Raw genomic sequence first — 24988 nt, forward strand, 5'->3', positions numbered from 1 at the left:
CAGAAAGATTTATTTCATAGTTTATCTGAACACTCCTGGGAGATAGACAATAGAATACAGGATTAGTGTTCAATTCCATCCATTTTTATTGAGTCAGGGATGTTTAGAGAAATTTATAGAGCTCTTTGAAAGTCAGCATATTTTAATAAATGGCACTGAGAAAACATTACACCGAGGGAAATCCAGGTGACAAAACTGAACATGAGTCACAAAGGAATTTATAATGGCTGAGCTAATTGTGGCAGAGGACATCTCCGGAAGGCAGACTCCAGTGATTTATCAGCTCATCTTCCTGACTGCTGCCTGTTATCCTGCCTCTTTATCAATGGCATTTTAGTGTTTTGGGTCTTATCTTTGGCAAATGCAGTGTAATGTGGAAGCCTTGTTTTGTGTAGTAGTGTCACTCTGGGACTCAGAAATCATCCCAGTTATAGAAATATATGTCAGAGAGCTGACAAGATGGCTTAGACTCTAACCTCAGAGGCTAAGAGCACTTGCTGTTCTCCCAAGAAAGAGTTGGATTCCTAGTTCCTGTTCTAGGTAGCTCACGACTGCCTGCAACTGCACCTTACCTCCAGGGAATCTGAAGCCCATTTCTGGCCTCAGTGGATACTGTACTCACATGCACAAAACTGTATACAGAAACTTACATGCACTCAATTGAGAAAAACAATTAATAAAAAAGAAATATATGTCAGTTAAAAAGGCAACTTTCACAGATTTAGAACTTAGAAGGAATCAGCATTATTCTTGAATATCTAGAGAAACAACAAAACAACAAAGAATGGAACATCAAAAAATCAAGCATATGATGAACAACTTGCTAAAGAAGTTGGCTAATATAACTGTACTCCAAATAAAAAACAAAGAGATTGTATTCTAGGTTAACTTTTATGAGTAAATATGGACTTTAGAAGTTAAGAGTTGTTACAACCTGGGTTCTCTGGTTGATACTGAGGTGGGTTTCACATACTAAGTATCTAGAATATGTACTATGGATCAATGGGAGGGAAGGAGCAGGATTAGGCAAGTGGAGAAAAACTGCCATTCAGGAAAATTCCACTCACAGGGCTCTAGAACATAAATGGCATGTTAGCATATCCTATACTGTACTCATATAGCTAGGATGCTATACTTCTATCATCAGTCTTTGGATAGAAAAAGTGTGCACATGACAAAAGAGCTCTCTGTAGCTGTGACACATCCTGGAGGTATTGACCAAGAGAGGCTTATCTGCTCATCACCCTTCACACATGGAGCAATTAGTTTTACCATTAAGTAGATTCTGGGTTGAGTACATTTCCTTGTTCACTGTAGAATTATACTGAATGAAAGTTAAGGCCTCATTGATAGAATTTGTTGTTGTTTTAAGAATGATATATCATGGGTTAGGTCATTTAAGGAGTGTAACAGAGAAAAAGTTTCAGCCACTTACTAATTTCAGGACTATGACACAATTAATGACAAACACATATATACATAAACACGTGAGAGATTCCAATTAGCCTCTGGAATTTGCAGTCTCTGTCCTGGGATTGCAGGCACCACACCCATACCATTTTTCATGGATTCTGGGAATAGAACTCAGGTTTGAGCAATTCATCTCACCAGCCCTGTGTTGTGTGGCAATTTCCTCTGAGACTGAAGCATTATGTATTAGTCAGGGTTCTCTAGAAAATAAGAATTTATAGAATGAATGTATGTGTATATCTATCATCTATCTATCTATCTATCTATCTGTAATCTATCTATCTTATATATGGGATTTATTGGCTTAAACGATGCAGTCTAGTTAGTCCAATGATGTCTATTTACAAACAGAAGGTCTAAGAATCCAGTAACTGTTTAGTCCATGAGACTGGATGTCTCAGCTGGTCTTCAGTATATGCCAGAATCTTGAAGAAGTAGGTTATAATACTAGTGAATGAATGGACTTGCTAACAATAGCAGGAGTTAGTAGATAAAAAGAGAGCTTCCATCTTCCATGACCTTTATATAGGCAGCCAACAGAAGATGCCTAGATTAAAGGACGGTCTTCCAGCTTCAAAAGATCTGGATTAAAGGTGTATCAACCCATCTCAGAAGATGTGAATTAAAGTTGTGTCTTCCCACTTCAAATGATTTAATTAAGTTAAAAGTCTCTCACAGGTGTGCAAAGCCAATTTGGTTTTAATTATTTCCAGATGTAGTTAGGTTGACAACAAAGAATAATCATCACAAGTCCAACTCTTGTCAACTTGACATGCAATCATATCTCCTTATGCCATGCTTAATTTCCAAATGAAAACAATAACCAGGAAAACATTTTAGCCAGAAGATAAAACAAATTCAAAATACCTTCAGGAAGTCCAAACACTGACCAGATCCACTAGGCACCTCTCACCCAGAGTAAGCAATAAAGATGGCAAAGAGTCAATATCAGACAAGCCAAGCTGCAAAGAAGACTCTGACACTAGACCAACTGCTAGAAGAAGCAGAAAGTAGCCAAGCTGTCTGGAAGAGACTTAGACCAACCGAGACACCAGGAAAGGACACTTTCCAACCTGTTGAGTTCTGGCATTCTGTGCAGTGTGCTCCAGTTTCTAACCTTTGGTGAGCTGTCATATGATGGGGTGAACATTGGTGAAATATCTATCTTTGAGTCATTTCTTCTACAAGTATCTTTCACCCATGTTCTTATAAGCAACCACAATAAAACTCATTGGCTCACTGATTCAAACTTTGGTGGCATTTGTACTTTGGTCTGTCCTGTGTACCCTATCTTGGGTGAGTAGATATGTATGATGTATTGCCCCAGAAAAATTCTTGTCATATAACACCCTGCAATATATTTTGTACTGGGGCCATCATGTTAAGCACTACACTAAATAAACAACTCCTACACTGAGGTTTGTAAGGTCATATACTGATTGCATTTTCTCCCAACCCCAAAACAAATCATACAATATTTATCTGAGTTCATTATATACCATACCGAGAAGGGTCAAAGAGTAAGCTCAGTTAAAACACATATGATACCTGTTTTAAAGACACTAAACTTGAAGGAGGTTGGCTGGAAAATATTAGAGAGCCAAGTAAGGGGATGATGCTGCAGATGTTCTAATAACAAGTAGACAGTTTTAAGAGATGACCTTATGTAGGCCTTTGAATCTCAAGAATATGTGGTTGCATTGATTGTATTTTTCAAGTACTTACTTATATGTCATTTAAATAGCTATCAAATATCTTCTTGTTAAAAAATATAGCATAGATTTTTGGGCTGTGAGCCTAACCTTTAATGGATGAGCCACCTGGGATACTCTGTCAGCCTAGATACAAGGGGAGGGCCTAGGCCCTGCCCCAAATGATTTGACAGATTTTTGATGATCCCCCACGGAATGCCTCACCCTCCCTGGGGAGTGGATGGGGGTTGGGATGAGGATAGGATTGGGGATGGTGGGGAGCATGGGAGGATGGGAGGGACGGGAAATTGGAATTGGTATGTAAAATGAGATTGTTTTTAATTTAAATAAAATTTATTTAAAAATAAAAATATAGCATAGATAACCAATTGGTGCTCTCTTCCCTGAGGAAGACTGTTTCTCTCTCCCACTCTCAGCATTACTTAGCTGCCTGTAGTTCTTTGTGTAAGGCTGAAACCTCTGGAGCTCCCCCCTTCCACATAAGCATGTCTATTGCTGTCACCCTTGTTTAGACAGTCATGTTGATGAAACTTCATGGCTGAAAACATAAATACAAGTAACATATGGACTGAGAAGGTTGTGTGTAAGTATACAGGAATCTGCATAATATATAATTATTTACATATATATATGTACATACACATAGATAGGTAGGTAGGTAGACAGACAGACAGATATATAGATAGATAGATAGATAGATAGATAGATAGATAGATAGATAGGAAAAACAGACCATGAATTCGAAAGAGAGCAATGATGGATAAATGGGAGGATTTGCAAGGGGGAAAGGGAAAGGAAAAGTGACGTAATTACATAATTATTAAAAGAATAAATGTGAAAATAAAAATGTTTACTGGTTTCCTCAGGGAAAAATAGATCATAGAGGCTGTTCATTATTTTATTTGGGATTTATTACACATGCCATAATTAAAGAGGCACTTAAACATTTGATTTGTACTTAAAGTGTACATAATTTCAAAGACATTCTCCAAATCTTTCCAAGCAAGCAAAATAATATTTTTGCTGAAATCTGTCTCAAGGCCTGTTCTGTATCTCCATGTACAGACTGCAGGAGGTATAATCCATCCATAAAAGACAGCTGAAATATGCACTACTTTGAATTGTTTTAATATTGTGCACAAGGGAATGGAGGAGAAAATTAACCACCGTATGCTGCCTCATTCGAAGTATCAGATGGATAATAATAAAACAGAAAATGTATAAAATCATTTAGAGCCATTTTAGGGCCATATGCTCAACTTCACTGACAATAATCAACTATAATATATTTCAGAAAATAGGAGTGGATAGAGTATAATTCTGCTCATTATACTGGATGTTTGACTTCAATTCATTTAAGACTTCATGAATACACAGAAAATGTGCTTTCTAACTAGAGGTAACTAGAATTATGATAAAGATGAGTTCTATAACTTATGGGGCAAGTTGTTTCTTTTTTTGACATGATTCAAGTTTTTCATCCTTCAAGGAGCAAACACAAGTGTACAGTTTTCAGGACATTCATACACATTACAATTCAGGAAAAATCCCTCCTTCTAATTACACATGCTGACTTATGCACACACACACACACACACACACACACACACACACACACACACACACACACAGATAGAGTGATAGAGATAGAGAGAGACACAGAGAGAGACAGAGAGAGACAGAGAGAGAGAGGAGGTGGTTGATGGTTGATGGCAGTGGAGGGATAGATAGATATATGGTGAATGGGTATACAGTTCTACAAAATCTCACCATACCATTCCAGTAAACGGTAGGAAACACTAATGTTGTCATTTTGTTTTTTTCTCTCCAGTGGTGGTTTGAATAATAAATATCCTCCATAGGCTCATGTATTTGAACAATTGGTCCCTAAGTTAATAGGGCATTGTTTGGGGAGCTTAAAGGATGTTTGGACAACGCAGCCTTGATGGAGGAAGTACATCACTGGGAATGGCCTTTTAGAGTTTATAGCCTCATCCTGGCTTCCAGTTTGGTTTTCCTGCTTCCAATGTGTGGTTGAAATTCGTTCTTTTGGCTTCCTGCTCTGGCTGCTGCTATCATGACTCCTTTCCTATTATAGCTCTCATTCTGGAACCATAAGTCCAGAGAAGCTCTTTCCATTATGAGTTACCTTTGGTTAAGGGGTTTTGTCTCTAACACATCACCTGTTTCAATAATCTTATTGTATTGTTTCTGAGTCTTTTTTCTTGTCTGTTTTCCTAACATTAAATATGATGTTTTTTTGAGGATGAATGAATTATATGAGCAGAAATATTGGATTAAATGATGGCATATCATGTTTCAAGAAAATATTTGAATTGACGAATGAGTGAAGAAATGAACTTAAAGTAATATGTGAATTATAGCATTGCCCTTATATTAGTCAAATGGCATTTGAAAAGTAAGCCACATTTATTTTTATCGAATTATTGGTTTGTTTCATTATTTCATATTTATAACAACGTCTTTTTATCCTCTAATTTAGCCATAAAAATAGCAGAGAAGCATTGCAATAGATGGGCCTTCTAGATATGAATAAGTAAGATGACAGACAAATTCAGTTTTGCCAAAGTGCTTAACAATGTGTAGATATTTTCAAAAATAACAATTCAAACATCTCTAAATTAGCTAAAGTCATAAAATTATCAAGGACTGTTTATTTTAGAAAAGCAAATGAATATTTTGCTTTTGATAATAAAAATTAGAAAACTGTGATTTTTAATTTTTCCATCTTGGCTACTGCCCACTCTCTATCACAGTCAAAGTAGAAGTTGTGCCTCACTATGTTAGGCCATAAGAATTGGCAGTCTCTCTATCCACTATCAATGTGTTTTCACTTGATTTGGAAAGACAAGCCTAAGTGGCAATCTTGACCAGTAAAGTTGTCAGTGAAAGTGATAAGCTTTGAGGCCAGTGACTGAGAATAATAAAAAAATCTATTAACTTAAGATTGCAGTAATGCCTGGATAAACATATGCTGTGTCCTTTTATGGCCTCCAGGGACTGGCCTGACTGGATGTTTGTTACGATAAATCTTTCTGCCAAAGCTGCTCGAGCGCTACCACCATGTGGGCGGTCTCCGCCAGCCACCCAAGTTCTGACCGCCGTGTAGATGAACAAAATAATACAGAGACATATTAGGTACAAAGCTGCTTGGCCAATGACTAGGATTCTCATCTGCTAGCTCAGTCTTAATTATCATAAATCTATATATTTTATAAGACTTACCTTATAGAGGATGCCTTCTGCTAGCACCCTCTCTTGCTGGTGGAACACATTGTGCAGCTGCAGGAAGAGTGGAGGGGAAAAGAGGAACTTCCTGTTTCTCCTTGCTTAAATATGGAGCCTCCTTGCTATGTCACTTCCTGCCTGGATCATCACTTCTCTACTACAGTTCCCAGAATCCTCTTTGACTCCTAGTCCTGTCTAACTTGTTGTCTCATTGGCCAAACAGTATTTTATTCAATAATCAATAAGATGAACATACACCGTACATTCCCTGTCAGATGTTAGTGGAGGTGCAAGAAAAGAGAGATAGATGAGCACACAGACAGCAAGCTTGGGTAAGACGATCTGGGCTCTCAGATGGAGAAACGTCAGCACTTTGGAAGATTAGCATGTTTAGTACACAGAGTTGAATATTGAAATGGAGTTATTGCTGAATGAGGAGTCAGGGTTATTACATGCATGTAAACAAGGTGGTGTGTTTATGGTGTACAGGTAGATCAAGAGAACAGGTTTAGTTGATTTGGATGGAAGCAGACTTCTCAGGGGAGCAATTTTCAGGTCATCAATATTCATAACAGAAAGGTATGGTGGAAATTTTTTGCACATACTGTCAACACTTATAGTAGTCTTCCCAATAATGGCTTTGCCATTTTATTTTGAGCCTCATCCCAGAAGGAAAGCTTTGCCTGCATGGCTTCGAGGCTCTGGGGTCCTTGACATAGTTGTACCCATCCTAATAGCACACATTCACTCAGGAGTCACTCACTCAGGCATTCCTCTGATCCCTTCAACATATATCTTGGATTTAGAACCATAATTGAATGTAAAACTATGGCAAAAGTTGGCCATCCTTACAGTAATCATGAAAGAATTGGATTGGTTATATAGCTATATACCATTGCACAAAGCATTAAAGAGCACTTAATTAATATAATTAATAACAAAATAATTGATGTGTATTATCTCATGCATATCATGATACATAATATAATTTATAAAAATAACAAATATATATGCACCTATCATCAGAGGCACAAAATGCATGAAATAAACCAAGAAATAATCAAAAAAGGAAATTAGAATTCAACTGCAGTATTTAAGCTGCAGGTAGTACTCTGTTAACTATCTAGCTGGATATTCACTTGCAGGGCATTCAATAAACTACTCCTAACTGAAATATAATATTTAGAGTTCTCAATACTTTTAGTTCAGTGATATACAAGAAAACCAAAAACAAAATCAGATGGAAATGTAGGTGGAAGTTTCTGTCATGCCCACAATCAAAAGAAAGTTACCAAAGGAAGAATTATATTTGACATAAGGTTCCAAAGAGGGAAAGACCATCATGCTGTCAGAAATAGGAAGTTGATAGATTTTATCTTAATCACATACAAGAATGTAAGAAAGCAAACTGGAAGTGGGGAAGGGCTATAAATTATCAAAGCCTGCCCTGGTGATTTACTTCCAGTAGCAAGGCTCTACCTCCTAAATGTTCAATAACTGGTCCAAACAGTATCACTAACTAGAGATCAAGTGTGCAAATATATGTGCTTATAGGGGACATTACTCCTTCAAACCACAATAATGTCTTTACTGTCTAAAGTTACTTACAGATTTAATGTTTTTAATATATTTTCTTTATAAAATAAATAGAAAACAATCCCATAATTCTTATGAACATAAAATCCAATGACATCCTCAAGACAACATTAAAGTAGAGATATTATATAGACTTGAATTCAAAATATACAGGAAATCTAAAGTAATAGAAACAGTGTGGTATGAAAATTAAAACTGCCATATAAACCATTGGAATAGAAATAAAGAATGCTGAGCAGTAAAATACAACTAGGTGACCATGACAATCATATTAAAATAAACATTTTTTTCAGAAAAAAAGTGTCTTTAATAAACGGTGCTTCAAAGACTAGAAATCTACCACAAATAAAAAAACGAAGTTAGATTCCTATCTCTAATAGTTAACAAAAACAACTAAAAAGTAACTAATGATTTATATGTAGGGTCTGACATTTTGAAGATACCAGAAGAAACTGTTATATAACTATGTTGGAATTGCAAGGATTTTCTAAATTAGACCCTGAAACCACAGAGGTAGCTGGGGTCAATTGAAAATGAATTGTAGCATTGCAACAAGCATTATGACTGATATAAAATGACTCATAGGAGTACGAGTCAAGCTTTTAGCCTGCATTTAAGTCAGAAGAGAGGTTCAGTCTTTAGTATTTGATGTCTTCAAATGTCAGCAGGTTATGCTGGGAAGTTCAGAGCCTCAGCTTTCTCCACAGGTTAATATGAACATTAATGCCATCTAGAAAATTATCTGTTAATAAACCTATCATTCCTTACATTCAGTGATTTTTGAGGAGCTATGGAAGAGATAGCCATTGAGTGGATATAAGTAAATGCCAGAGGAATTTCTGGTTGAATGTCATAGCAATCATTCAAACAATTTCTCAGTCCATTTTATGTATTGCTCCTGAGATGTGAATATCTTATGTGATTATAGAGTTTTCTTTTCCAACTTCTAACAGGGATGGGCCAGGTTATGTACTCAAGACTTGAAAGTTGAATGACTGACTAAACTTTTCAAGTGGACCTCACTGTTTTCACGGGATTTAGATGAGAGATGATGCCAGGTCACTTCCTTAGAAACATATTTATATAAGGAATTGTGGCATGAATCCATGTTTACTTATACAGAGGTCAATGTTCCAAATACTTCTCAGAGTTCTACAGTTTCTCTTACCAATAAATTTCTATCTATCTATCAATCAATCTATCTATCTATCTATCTATCTATCTATCTATCTATCTATCTATCTATCTCTATCTGTATATATGTAATTTAACATTGGTAGCTTAATGTGCTTGGAGTTGGGGAATTTGAACTACCTTCCAATGAAGATTGGATTTTGTCCTGTGAGTAACAAAAAGACTTAAGCATTTCAATGCAGGATTTAGTATTATAAGAACTCTGATTTAAAAAAAATAAGGTTGTAGATGGAAAAAATAAGGTTGTGAAATGGAGGTGAGAGAGCAGGACTAATTAGGAAATAGTTTGAATTGTTCAGACACAGGAAATTGGGGTTAGAGCCTGGGAAAAGTAAGTAGAGGAGAGTAGAGAAGAGATTCAAAAGAAATTTCACAAGAAAGCATAAAGGAATAGTTGACACTTTTTCACATTCTCTTCCTGTATAAGATATGACACAGCTCAGCGTTCGGTGATCTCAGCAATCTGTTCCAATTATTTTTTCAAGATTTACTTCTCATTAAGCATGCTGCATACTTCATGATCCAAACTTACTGCAACGTTTCCTTTATTAAAGGATAAAGTCTAGACTTTCTCACTTAGTCTGTTATCTCTGCATGTGTAAGTCCGATTTGTTTTTGAAAGTCTACTTCAGTAAAGATCTCATCCATCACACCTTTCTGACTTTCCTCCAGCCACAATAAACCTATCTCTCTCTGATTCTTGCACAGTGCTTAAATTCCTATCTCTGCTTTAGCAGTTACTTCACTTTACATATGCATTCCACAAGATGAAGTTTAAAAGTCTTGGCATGATATCCAAGGGCTTTAACAAAAAAACTACCTAGTTCTTTGGACATTGATTTGTTCCATAATCACTTCATCCAATAAATATTTGAATATGGGATAAACATAAGATATGTTGCTCAGTCCTGCAGCTAAACTGTAAAATGACTGATAAAGTCCTGAATCTCACAGGTCATATGTTGAGGTAGGAGAGACGGGGGAAACCAATCAAATAAATCAAGGAAGATTTTTATTTAGTGATATGACGGCCATGATCATTCAGGATACTGCAGAACAAGAATGGAGAGCCTTATTTTCTGTAAAGTTGTCTGGGAAAGTATGACTGAGCAGTACACATTTAATTGAAGAAAAAAAGGAAGCAGTTTTGTTAGAAGAGTGAAACGCTAGGCAAAGGCATCGAGATAGGAAAGGCCTCGGTAGAGTCGAAGAACTGAAATAAAATTGATACCACATTGAATTTACTGAATGCAAAGCGTGGTATGAAGTGAGGCTGGAGACATAAAAGTAACTTTTAGTCTTTTCTCTTAGTTCACTAGGAATTGACTTAAGAACTAAAGTAGTAGAGTAGTACGACTTAATTTTCACTTAAAAATAAACACATCTGTTTTTTGTGTATGTCTTGGACAATAGGATAATCAAACTCATGAGACCAATAAGATTACTAGATAGCACATGGGCCTTCGGCTAAAGGAATATGACAATAAAATTACTCCTAAAGACATTCTGGTATACTCATAGATCAATACCTTGCTTAGTCATCATCAATGAAGCTTCCTCCTGAAGTAGATGGGAACAAATATGGAGATACACAATTGAACTATATTTAAAAGTGAATGACCTTTCAGTAGTCTCATCCTAAATGGGATGTCACCATCAAATCCCTTTCCTTGGGACATAGGGAACTCTGTAGAAGAGGAGGCAGAAAAATTGTAAGAGCCAGTGATGGAAGACACCAAGTAAACAAGACCTAGACACAATAGGACCAATATACATATGAACTCCCAGAGTCTGTGACAGCATGGACAGAGTGTACATATGCTACCCTTGAGGGAGGGCTGAGAAAAAAAAAGATGAACAGGACTTTTAAGTAAAATTCTTGTGAATCTATGTGTTTTAAAATAAAATAAAATGTATAAAAGTGAGAGGCTTTATAAAGAATGAACTTATAAAAAGTTATTACTCAGAATGAATTGGCAATAAAAATGATAAAAATAATAAATATGATAGTTATAATTAATATAGTTATAGGTGATACATTTATAATATTTTCTTTAAAATAGGACAAGTTTAAAAGAGGGAAAATTAGAAGTATGTGCTTAATGTTTTAAAAATAAGAGGAATTATGTTTACCAAGGTTGGAGGACAGCATGAATTTACATTTTTTTCAATACTGGTTTTCTCTGTGTAGCACTGGCTGTCCTAGAACTCAGAAATCAGACTGATTGTGCTGGAACTTAAGACATAAGCCACCTCCATTTAGTATGAATTTAATTTTTGACACAGTATTTAATTTTAAATATGTCAATATTTACATATGCAAATATATTAAAAGAGTGGAGGATTCTTAAAATTGAATATGGAGTTGGTAAGATGCCTCAGTGGGTGAAGATACTTGCTGCCAAGACTGAAAACCTGAGTTCAAGACCTGAAAAATTCCCTCTGACTTCCACAGACATGTCATGTCATGGAAGTTATCCCAAACACTAAATAAATAAATGTAAATAAAATATTAAAAATTGAATATAAAGAGAATAAAATGCCTAATTGCAACCAACTTTAAAAAGTACATATTGAAAAGGTTACTCTGATTATTCACTCTGGATGTATTTGAAGGGAAAATTAAGATCAAAGAAAATTTCAAGCACAATTGAAAGCTTATTACTGATATCATTATGCATATAGAAATTCCAAAACAAATAAATACATACATTGACGCCTTATAAAATCTGGGTTCATAATTTGTGTGAAGGGAGATGTGTACAAGAACTAGAAAACCGAAGGATTAAGCAACGTTGTTAGAGTGGAATTAGAATTTTCATTGTGAATTCCTGCACCTGCTAAGAAGTCTACAATTGTTGATGTTGTAACAACAATAGTTTCAAAATACTATCATGTGCCCAAATGAACCACAGCTTCTGGGGCTGGAACAGGGAGGATACACAATTGGTCTGGAACACTATGTCCCCCCAAATAAGGAAATTTTTTAAAAAATGATGGACATATTACAAAAGTTCAAAAAGGAAAGCTTAAAGTACATATCCCTAGCCAACTTGGAAAAAAAATATAGCAGCAAAAGATTAATGTGAGCTTTAGAAAAATTGAAAATATCTCATCACAAAATATGATTAAGCATGTAAAAGTAAAAGCACAGACTTGGAGAAATTATTTCTTTCCCTTTCCTCTCTGTCTGTTCACCTGTACCTACACACTTCTTTTTCAGAATATGCAAAGAACTACTAAAATTCAAGAATCAACATAGACACAATTTTCAAAATTGTTCAAGGTTCTGAAGATTACTTTACCAAAGAATAGATCTGCATGAGCAGACAAGAAGGTAATGCCTATCATCTGTGATGAGGGAACTAACAGGTGAACATGAAATGCAATGCACCCAGAGAAGTACTAAAATGACAAAAGAGTCATGGAGAGATTACACATTCACTTTGACAAAAGGCCCAGTAGCTCATTTAAAGGTTGAAAATGCAAATAGTGGGTGAGCTTGTAACTCTACTCTGGATATATATATATATATATATATATATATATATATATATATATATGTATATGAAATGAGAAAGTATGGTTATCAGACACCTTAACAAGCATGATTAAGCTGGCTTCACAGATAACAAAATTTAAAAATAACCCAAAATATACACCTACAGAGAGATGGATAGTTTTTAATATAATCCATGCAAGGACTAAAAATAATGCAGTATTAATCTAGATACAATAAAGATACATCTCAAAGGTACACTGAATACAACATATGCCTGTCAACCACTGTCCAGTGTGTTACCCGGCTCTGCTTTATTCATGCTTGCTCTATCTCCAGTAGTTCATCACGTATAAGCAGCATATCCATATGATTGCAAAGTCATTTCCATTGACCTGACTGACCATCCTGTTTTTCTCATCTTACCTCTTGAAAGAAGCCTTTCAGGACCATTAAATCCTTGTGTAATCTCCCCAAACCTGTCCATCCAGTTTTGTTTACATCTGGCTTGTATGTGACTACCTCATCAAGTGATTGTCCCCTCTTTAAATCTTGAGTTCCTTCATGGCATGGACTTTGTCTCATATTTCTGTACAGCTACCAAATCATTGGCATATTTATTTAACAAAATATAAGTAACCAATAAATTTCTCTTCCATAAAACAAACATATTGAACAACAGGGTGTGTATTGTTTGACTCTATTATATGAAGTTTAAAAACAGGCCAATTAAACCTATGTTGATGGACACCACAACATTTGTTTGTGTGTGGAGGACTGACTGGACAGAAACATGAAATGATGTCTTCTGAGATTACTAAAACATCCTATAAATCAGTGTTCTGAATTCAGTGATGTGTAGATAGGTAAAGATTCAGTGAGTCAGTCAAAAATATCAGTTGAATTTCTGAACATTAACAATATACAATCCAATAAAAAGTGGTCCAAGACTATAATTATTACAGGCATTACAAATGATTTAATATTTAGAAGTATAATCAAAGAAGTAAAAACTTTGAACACTGAAAACTAGAAGATTTGGTTGAAATTACTAACACACATTAATGAAAGGCAGCCTGCAATCATGGATTTGATGGCATATATTGTTAAGATACCACCAATACCCAAAGCAATCTATAACTTCAATAAACTCTGTACAAAAATCCCAATAGGATTTTTGCATAAAAAGTTTTACTAAAATTCACATGAACTCTCAACCAATCAAAATTTCTCAAAAATTCACATGTACTCTTAGCAAGTCACAAAGAATAAAATCAGTGTCAAAAGACAAGTGGACTCTAATATACCTCAGAAAGAATCAATATCCATAATATAAAAATAACTGTCATAATTTGACAATGATAAGAATAATATGATTTGTAAATGAGCAAAAGAATTGAATAGATATTTATCCAAACATGTACAAGTAGCAACTCACCACATGAAATGATCCTCAGAATTGCTAATCATTAAACCAAATCAGAACTAAAAGGAGTTACTATTTCTTATATATTCTTATTAAACCCAAATAAAAGTAAAAGTAGAGAATACGATACTCATGAGGGATGTGGAAAAACTGAAATATGAGCTTTCAAATTCTATACTAATGTTCTATCATATCTTGGATAAAGACATTATGCTTAGTTAAATAAATTAATCACAAAACAATGGATGTAATATGATTCAATAGAGACACTTAGAATTACCAAACACATAGCCTATCAAATGGCAGTTTCCAGTGGAGATAGAGAAGGACATGGGATCACTCAAGCTGTCTTCTTGTCAGAAATGTATTATGTAAATGTCATCATGAGAAAATAGTAAGATAATTGCAAATGGAAAGTAATTTTAAACAAAAAATCAATCTGGATAATTAAAGAGGTCAGTGTTATAAAATAAATTTCAAATACCCTTAACTTGAACAGAAACTATTTATTAATAAGTCATTAAGGCCAGAGAAATTAAAAAATAAAACAAACAGCTAAGAAACTATTAAAATTTAAAGAAAAAAGACATAAAAATGGAATGTATGACCTCAATATTAATTTGAGAAGAGAAAAATATCCTAAAGGACATCTGGTGAACTATTAGAGAAATTTTAATGTAGAATATATATTTGATGTGCACAATGTTACATTTCTTTAACTTGTTAATAATTTAGTAGTAAATCTACTTTTGACTATCAAATTATTCAGAAAAAGCATAGATAAATAAGTATACGTAGATGTAAAATCTAATCATACAGTGATCTTAACAATTGTTGAATCTATGTAAAAGAAACATCCACTCATTATAAACATTTTTCCAATTGTTCCCTGGGTTTGAAGATTTGGAGTTTTGTTTTGCTTTTTTTGGCGTGGGGGGTTCAAGACAGGGTTTCTCTGTGACTTTGGAGGGTGTCCTGAAACTAGCTCTTGTAGGCCAGGCTGGTCTTGAACTCACAGAGATCTGCCTGCCTCTGCCTCCTGAGTGCTGGGATTAAAGGAATGAGCCACCAACGTCCGGCTGGAATTTTTTTTTAATGTGCCAAAAATAACTTTTAAATTAGCTGACCCCAGGAATGGGAAGGGGCAGGAACTCCTGAGCTAATTAGGAGCATGAGGGTAGGGGAGAGGGAGCTGCCAGAATGAGAGGAGGAGAAGAGGAGAGGAGGAAATAGAGAAGCAGAAATATTGAGTTGGGGCAAGAATACAGGAGAGCAGGATGAAAGATACCATATTAGAGGGAGCCATTATAGGCCTGAGTAGAGATCTGGCACTAGGGATATTTCCAGAGGATGACACGAACTGACAGTCCAGACAATGGTGGAGAGGATAACCTAAATGCCCTTCCCCTATAATGAGATTGATGACTAATTTTTATGCCATCCTAGAGCCCTCATCCAGTGGCTGATGGAAGCAGAGGCAGACATCCACAGATATACACTAATCTGAACCCTGGAACTTAGTTGCAGAGAGGGAGGAATGAAGTTTGAAGGGGTCGGTACCAGGCTGGTGAAACCCACAGAAACAGCTGACCTGAACAAGGGGGAGCACATAGACCCCAGGACTGATCCAGATCCCTGAACATGACTGTCAATGAGGAGGCCTCTGCACTCCAGAGGGCCCCAGGGAGTAAATTAGTATTTTTCCCTGGTGTAACAAAGGGATTTTGAGAGCCCATCCCACGTGAAGGGGTGTACTCTTGGCCTGGACACATGGGGAAGGGCGTAATCCTGGCCCAGGATGATGTCGTGGACTTTTGGGAGTCCCCATTGAGGGTCCTATCCTGCCTGGGGAGTGGAGGGTGGATGGGGTGAGGGGTATGTCGGGGGGTGGGGGAGGAGGGTTTGGGGTGAAGGGAGGGAGAAGGGATTGATATGTGAAACAAGCTTGTACCTAATTTGAACTAATAAAAATTCAAAAAATAAATTAGCTCCCCTCTCCTTAAGGGCATCTTATAAACTGAAGCTGAAGTTGCTCAATTTGAAGGAATAAAGAGAAGGCTGGATGGATATAAAGCTTGGAGTCATATGCTCTAAATTCAAGGCCAGGTTCAGACATTTCACTGGGTTTTGTCATGGGTCAAATAGTGGTAATATCTCCTTGCCTACTTGCATACTTTATAGGGCTGCTGTGAAGATTAAATTAGATAATAGATGGGGAAGTTCACTGAAAAGAGGAAGTGCTATTCACATTCAAAACACATATTATTGTCATATTAGCATACTATTGCTATGGTTGCTTCAAAACCCACTGCAGGAAAGTGATGACTACTGATATGCATATGTTCAGTGGTGTGCATTTTCCTCTTTGCTTTTCAAATCCCTGTAGCTTATGACATGGGTATTCCCTGAAATGACTGATAGCCACTGCAGGCTATCATTAGCACTAAATGAGACCATTGGCGTCCAAAAGGATTCTACCACATGCCTGCTTTCTGGCCAGCCGTTCTACATATTTTCCATTTGAGTCAGTGGTAGGAGCTCTAGTTAAATCAAGTGTAACCAGAGATAGTGGTAGGGAAAAAGGAGCTTGGTGGAAGGAAAGAGGAAGGCAACTGGTAGGGTCATACACTACTTGATACATATTAAGGGAGAGACCTACTGATATTTTTAAATACAGAAATCACTCTTTACTAATTTTCCATGAAGTTGGTGATGAGAAAACTCTTAAAAAGTGAATGTCACATTCATTCTATTTGTTTATACAAAAGATAGTTTTGTTTCAATAATCATGACATGAAGTAGGGCTCATTTTTCTTTTCACTACTGATTAAATACCTTAGGGAACAGAAATTCTATCATAGTTAATCTGAAGATAATTTTTGGTAAATCAAAAAGCAAAATAATATCTCCAAACTATTTCAGAAACAAGCATTCACCATCAAATTCATGGTATGCCCTCTTTTTCTATAACCTTATAGGAGAAAGTAGTGTTGTATAGCTTAAGGTGCTACCATAGTTTTCCCATTTCTTCATAGGTATTTTGACTTGCATGAGGGTATAGATAGTAGAGATCTAGAAATACAGTTCTATTTAATCAAATAACTTTATAAGTAAAAAAAGCAACTCTTTTTTATTGTTTCTGCATTCATTGATTCATTCGTGTGTTCAATTCTTACAACTTAGTCTAGAACCTTGCCTCCTGGCTGATGAACTCTTAAATTTTCATTAACCAAAAAAATCAAGATATACAAAATAAGATGCAGCACATTACATTTGGCTAGGATTTAAGGGGAGGGTGTGTGTGCGTGCGTGCGTGCGTGCGTGCGTGCGTGCGTGCGTGCGTGCGTGCGTGCGTGTTGTGTGTGTGTGTGTGTGTGTGTGTGTGTGTGTGTATTCAGAGAGAGACACTGGCTGACTCCCAACATTCACAATTTTCAAAAGTGAATAATAGTGTTCTTAACTTGCTAATTTTTAAAAATAGACTTAATAGTTCTCATCCAATATTAGTTAAAAAAGCCAGAAACACATTTAATCATAATCACCACCATCACATATAGACATTATATTATTGAATAAAACTTTGCCCTATATGAATTATATGTCTCCTACATACAAAGTACTATAGCAAAGAAAAAGGAAGACAACACAGAGACAATTTAATTTATTTTTCAATTATGACTAGGTTAACTGCCCAGATGTCAAATAGCACTCTTAAAATTGTTCTGTAGCCAACTTACAAAGCTTAAAAGAAAGTTTAGAGCCTGGCAAAGGACAACTGCCAAAATGCCAGAGTCCCTTTTTTCCTGGCAGCACTGATGGAGCCCATAATAGCAAAGAGGGGCAGCAGTCCTGTCAATAACCACCAGCAAGGGAACAAGAGCTGTACAGTACTTGTCTAGGCATGATGGAACGCTTGCTATTTCTAAATACTCTGCTTTGTCCAAGACTAAATATTTGACTTGAGATTCAATGTTTAAATGGGAAAACACAATCAAGGCAGAATGAACTGGGGGAAACACTGAAGAAGGCTGCTATTTAATAATTAAGTGGATTTTCCAAGTGGTGAAACTTTTTGAAGAGGTTGATCTTTCTAAGAGCAGTGTTTGGGCTTGAGTTTTCCCAAAAGAGGATTGAACAATTAAGAGACACACTTATTAAAACAAAAAACAATGCACAAAGTCTTAAATGGGAACACACTGACCATTATTTGATAAAATTTATGTTTTTACATCTCTAACATGAAGAGAATTATTAAATATTTCCAAGAAGTTGACAGAAAAAATTAACTACAAAGGAAGGAGAAAAATTATATTAATAAATGGATAATGGGAATGAGGTTTATCTTAGAACCATAGTTGTTGATGGAGTTGATATTGCAGCTATTTTAATTATTCAAATACAATCAATTCCAATCATATGATTATGGTAGGGCTTATACTGCAACTTTCACTTAGGAATCTTCAAAGGTCTAATAAACATGAATAACCTTTCATGAGAAAAATGAAGTCAGTAATTTCAGCAAGTGCAAAAAGAAGATTAGTATCTTGTACAGAGATTCATAGTGCCATGGATCAAACCAGGGGTAATCTCTATGAGTTTACACACAGTAAGAAGGTCTTAATTTTCCTCATTTTTTTCCCATCTGGATAGCCAGAAGAAGTAGGGAAGAGGGAACAAGAAGAACAAATTAAGGATTCTTCCTTTTGTGCTCCAGAGTATGAACTGAATAAATAGAATGAAACTGTACCAACCAATTGATTAGCCAATCCACAAAGGTGAACTGGTCAAAATTCCCATATCTATACTAATCATTTATGTGGAGAGTAGAAGAAGCCACTGTCTTAGTCATTTATGGAGCTAAACTCTCTTTTTAAAAAAATTTCATTTAGAAACAATCTTATTTTACATATCAATCACAGTTCCCTTTCCCTCCCATATTCCCACCCCCCACTCCTCCATCCCATCCTCTTTCTCCTCCCCAAGGACCGTGATGCATTCCATGGGGGATCACCAAAGTCTGTCACATCATTTGGGGCAGGACCTAGGCCCTCCTCCATGTATCTGGGCTGAGAGAGTGTCCCACCATAGGGAATAGGCTCCCAAGGTCCATTTGCCCTAGGGATAAATATTGGTTCCACTGCCAGGGGTCCCATAGCCTGTCCAGGTCTCCTAACTGGCACACACATTCCGAGGGTTTGGTTTGGTCCATTGCTGGTTTCCCAGCTTTATGACTGGAGTCTTTGAGCTGAACTCTTAAAAATCACTAATTAATATTTTCAATGGCAGGAGGAATTTGAGTAACACCATGGTTTACAAAAGAAAATGTCTTTAGTTTTAGGAATGTGGAAGTACTTAGGCACAGCATCATGATATTTGTAGTTATGGTAAATCAAAATTTGTAAAGACTTCATTTTTTTCTTTTAGTTGTTTCTTTCTCTCCCTCTTACTTTTTGGTTTTTCAAGACAGGGTTTCTCCATGTAACAGTCTTGCTTGTCCTGGAACTTGCTCCGTAGACCATTTGACCTCAAACTCACAGATTTCTGTCTGCCTCTGTCCCCTGAGTGCTGGGATTAACGGTATGCACCACCATGTCTGGCTAGTTACTTGCTAATTGATTATGTCAAGCTACTTTTGTCTTATGTTTTATCATTTGTTTGGTTGATTGATATACAGCCTTTTTAAAAAAGAGGATAAACAATTTAATGCCAAACAAAATATAAATGACAGTAGAAACAACAAAAAATTCTTGTCTTCTCCCAAGCAGGCCATAAGTTGTACCAAATAATAAATCTTGATACTATTATAGGTAATATATAATGAGTAATTACTCTTTGTGTCAGTGTCATTCTGATCATGTGTGTTTTGTGGGGTGACACTATTATAGATAATATATAATGAGTAATTACTCTTTGTGTCAGTGTTGTTCTAAGCATGTATATTTTGTGGGGTTTACAGAGAAAATAATGAATAACAACCTAAAGGAAACATCTTTACTGTAAACACAGTGGCAGGTTTCACCAGGGTTGTCATGATGATTTATAATTATCATATCTACTATTTGCTACAAATTTGTTCTTAGGTACTTGAAAATGATGCATTTTAAGTAGGTGAAACACACCTCCCCCCATCTGCTAACATTGTTATACTGCCAAGAAAAAGTATACCTCTCTCTTCAGAAAAACCTGAATCATCACAAATTCTGAATTACTGTAGCCTGAATCTTTGACATGTTAGAAGTGGCAAGGCTCATTTAAACTTAATTTATGTATATTTAAGACAGAATCATGCATGGCAGACTTAGAATATTGTGACAAATTAACTGATGAAGTCAAACAGTGGGAAATTAATGATGAGTGGCTTGACTGAATGTTAAATCCTGTTATGCTAACAGACCGAAAATTTGGTCTTTAACAAATCAAACAAGTACCCAACCTTTAGCCTATTTCTATCTCTTTTCCTCTATTTATTTGTCCTGTAAGTAGTACCTTTAAATGTAGAACTTCTACCTAGAGGATATTTTAATTGATTTCACAATAAAACGATATGTAGAATGCAGGCTTTTTCTTAAAAATCTAGAATTATATGCTTAGGTAATATTAAAAGTAGAAATGAATTGTCGTGAAATTACATCATTACTGCATCCCAAGATCTAAGTGCGCTCACTTCAGAATATACTGTTCATTCATACAGTAGTGTTCTGAGTAGGAGGCAGGGGAAACAGGTGGCCTATTACTGGATCCATTAAACAAGAAATTCATGCAGTACATATTCATCTTGAGTCAATTAGGCACATCATTTTTTCTTTTATAGCTTCATTCAGAACTCTTGGCAATAAAGAAATTATTATGTATCCTAACATTTATCTATGATATCAAAAACAATGGCATCTTCATCCTTTAGAAATCAAGTGGACCCCCCAACATTTATTACCACAAAAATTCAGCACGTTTGAGGCAAATTAGCTATTCTGAGAGATAAACATATATGAAGAAATGTATTTAAATGGCAACTAGGATAGGTGAGGTAATTTGTTTTGATTGCCAAATAATCTGATGATTTTAAATGAATGAAAAGTGTTATCTATCAGTTATTTTATCATTGGAAAATCAAATATGCTTGCCAGTGTGGAAATAAGCATGCTTTGTGTAATGTCAATTGGCACTCCTATATCTTCGTTAGAATCTCTCATTTTATAGATGTAAAAAACTGAGATTAAAAACAGTTTCCATAATGTCCAAGATTACATAGTTAATAAATAGTGTGCTGTGAATTGCAGTTCAGGTATTCTGAATCTGAAGTCAAAGTACAAATTCCCACTCTAAGTTATTTTTAATAGCATGATGCTGGAGTATTTGTGGAAGACAAATATACCATCATCTGGATACTGGTATTTTAAATCAAATTGCAATTGATAAATAGGGATGAAATGAAGCTCAGAAATCAGAATCTAGTTGTATATCTATATTTGATCAAAGGTCAAGATAGAGAGAAAATTGTGTTATTGAAGAAAATAGAACAGTGGAAAAGAATCAGACTCTGAAACCTATTTCAGGCTGAGCAGGTTCAGCTCAAATAAGTGATTCTGTTTTAAGCAGGAAGAATTTAGGAGGGATCAAAGTAAGACAGTAATTGCTATGTGAAAACTACATTTCAAAACTAAGAACCTCTGGGGAAATCATGTTCTAAATAGGAAACATTATTAATAAAATTCTGAAAGTTTATGGGTTGGCTAGAACCTAGTGGATGAATCAATTACATCATTATTTTTAACTTCATCTTCATATTAGAAATACCTAGTGAACTACTAAAATCATTCTGATATCTAAGCCATAGTCCACACCTATTACATCAGAATTTCTGGACATTAGATCAAGGCATCAATATGTTTTTTAAAACAAAATATCGCTTATGTAGCCTAGGCTTGTCTCAGTTTGCTGGGTTACACAACCACTACTCAGCTCAAAATTCTCCCATTATTTTTCATGCTGAGACATATCTAGTAGCTCCTCATTCCTTGACTGAGTTTCATCATTAGCTAAGGAATCAATACTTTTCAAAATTCTCCATTGACTATAATGAGTAGCAAACTTAAGAACCACTTCACTAGGAATTGGATGATAGAATAATTGTAAGATTTTATCTTTTGTACATAGACATGGAAAATATCACAGAGGATGAAATGGCTTTGAACCTTTAAGACATATAATGTCACTGGGTTTCTAAATAACAGCTGATCCTACATGGCTCAACACTTGATTGATGCAAGGTTTTGAGTATACAGATTAAACGTAATTATTGACATTATGCAGGTAATTCATCTTGTCCATGAAATAAAATTGGATTTTATGTAGATAGGTTGATTAAAAAAGATAGTTTGTAATACAGCCACAAAATTTATCATTGCATTGATTCAGGTATATTTTATGTCAAAGAATCTCTTTCAAACCACATAATAGTAAGTAAAAAAAAAAAAGCTTTATAAAGTCACCTACAGCAAGCTTGTCATGGTCACAGAATAAAGTCCAAAATTTTGAAGTCTAGAGCTTAGATTTTGATTCAAATTCCCAAATGGTTCACCATTTACTGAAAATACTGGTATTTGCTTTGTTATCTAAGTATGAGGTTAAGGCTTTGTGATAAGGAAGTTACAGAGTGATTTACAGGAACAATTGAACTGTGTGGATTTCCTGTTCTTGGTAAATTACAGAAAATGTAAGAGATGCAAAAGTTGCTTAATGAAATGTGCTCAAATCAGATGGAGCTTATGGAGCTTGTGCTTAGCCAGGGCTTCTTCTGTTACTTTAGACATGCAGTGATTTATAGTTATCAACCTTTATGATGTGCTTCTAAATGTCAGGTGACACACTGCTTTCTTCCCTCTGTAGTGTTTGGTATCATACAACTTGAGTGGGACATTTATAAGAAATTAGACTCCAATAAATGTTGAAGTCTGCTAATTGTTTGTGATAAACTTCAGATGCCTCACATTTGAATTGTCTCTCTCAGAAACAGTCATAGTAAAACTACCTTATTTAACACCATGAGATAGAACAGATGTAATCTAATGAAGGGAGTCTTAGTTACAATTTTAGCAAGCCCAACATGGTATTTCTAGCCTTGATTTGTGAATTTCCATTTAATTTATATAAGCATACAGTTACATATGTCTCCCTGGTTCTTTTCTCAGCTAAAGTTTCTTTGCAACTCTGAAATGAACTGCATCTATCTGAGTGATGCAGGGAAATGAGTGGCTCATAAGATGTTGTTTTAAGAATAAAATATGTGGTATCTTTTAAATTCTTGGCTATGTTGTGATATCAATTTGATGAGAATAATTTAAAAGTTGGGGAACATTTTTGGTATATAACTGGCAAAACACAAAATTTTCTTTTAATTATTTAAAATTCATCATCATCATTATTATTCAAATATCTGAGTGTGCATATGCATACCCATGTGACTGTGGGTATGTGCAGTTCACAGTGCACATGTGGGGGCCACAAGATAACTTTGTAGAATCAGCAGTTCTCTCCTTTGGCTATATGTTCCAGGGGTCAAACTCAGGCTGTCAGGCTTTTGTGACAAGTGCTTTTACCCACTGAGCCTTCTCACTAGCTCATCTTGTGATCTCACCTACATAAATCATATTTGACAAGTGAGCACTAATCAACATGCCCTGAAAAATAATTTCAATAAGTGGCAAAGCACAGCTTTGAAGAACAGTATCTGGAAGTCAACTGCAAATGGTGACTAAAACTCCATGACAAATGAAGAATTAGTAATGTGGGCACAAAGAAAGCCTATGATATAGTTTTTAAAGAGAAAGTAAATAGAATGATCTAGTCCACACACATAACTCTTTTAAAATTTATTTTTATTTGTACTTATGCATTTCTGTGTATATATGTACATGTGATGGGAGTGAAATTATCTAGAGAGACCAGAGGCTTTCAATGCCTTAGAGATAGAGTTACTCAGAGCCCCTGGAGCTGGAGCTACAGAAGTTTGGGAGCTGCTCATCATGGGCACTAGGAAGTGAACTCTGGTCCTTTGCAAGATCACTAAGTGCTTTTAACTGAATAGCCATGGCTCTAGCCCCCACATACTTAATACTTGCACACTAATGGTCTCTAATATAAAGCTTCACAACTGCAACTTCTCAGGGCCAGACATCACTATGCAGCATGTCAGAAAAGGAGGCTAGTGAGGCCCACCTAGTCAATCAGCAGAACAATTGCTACAATGAGGATAGGTACATGATGGCTTCTATTTAATGTTGCAAGATCTTCATAACTAGCCCACATTTGGTGGTTGTTTAGTGAAATAATCTCACTGTGATGTTCAGGATGACCTCAACTCCATGACCCTTCCAGTTCAGTGCCCCATGTAGCTACAATTATGGCAAGGTACCACATTCTCAACTACAGCTGGTCAACATCTGAGTAAGATCCAAGTGACTATGACTTTTTGTGAAAATAACATAGAATGCCTATGGTTTGAATAATCTACCAGAATTCACGTGTCAGAAAATTAGGTCCCATCGAATACTATAAACTAGTGACGTGACCTCTAATAGATAATTGAGTCACCAAGGGTGCTGGGGGAGGGCAGGCTCTACTTTGTTGGTGGATAGTTTCCTACCTCACAAAGTAGTAATTCAGTTACCTCAATAGTTGGCTATTAAATAATGATATCATGGGAGTTTTATCATTTCGTGTGTGTGTTCTCTTGCCTTTCAATTTTGGTCGTGTAATGACATAGCATTAAGACATTCACCAGACATCCAGCTGATTCCTAGATTTTTCTATCTGTGTAACTGTAAGGACCCTCCACCATCCATT

Source organism: Cricetulus griseus, chromosome X, assembly GCF_003668045.3.
Source record: "Cricetulus griseus strain 17A/GY chromosome X, alternate assembly CriGri-PICRH-1.0, whole genome shotgun sequence".
In the NCBI taxonomy this organism is placed as follows: Eukaryota; Metazoa; Chordata; class Mammalia; order Rodentia; family Cricetidae; genus Cricetulus; species Cricetulus griseus.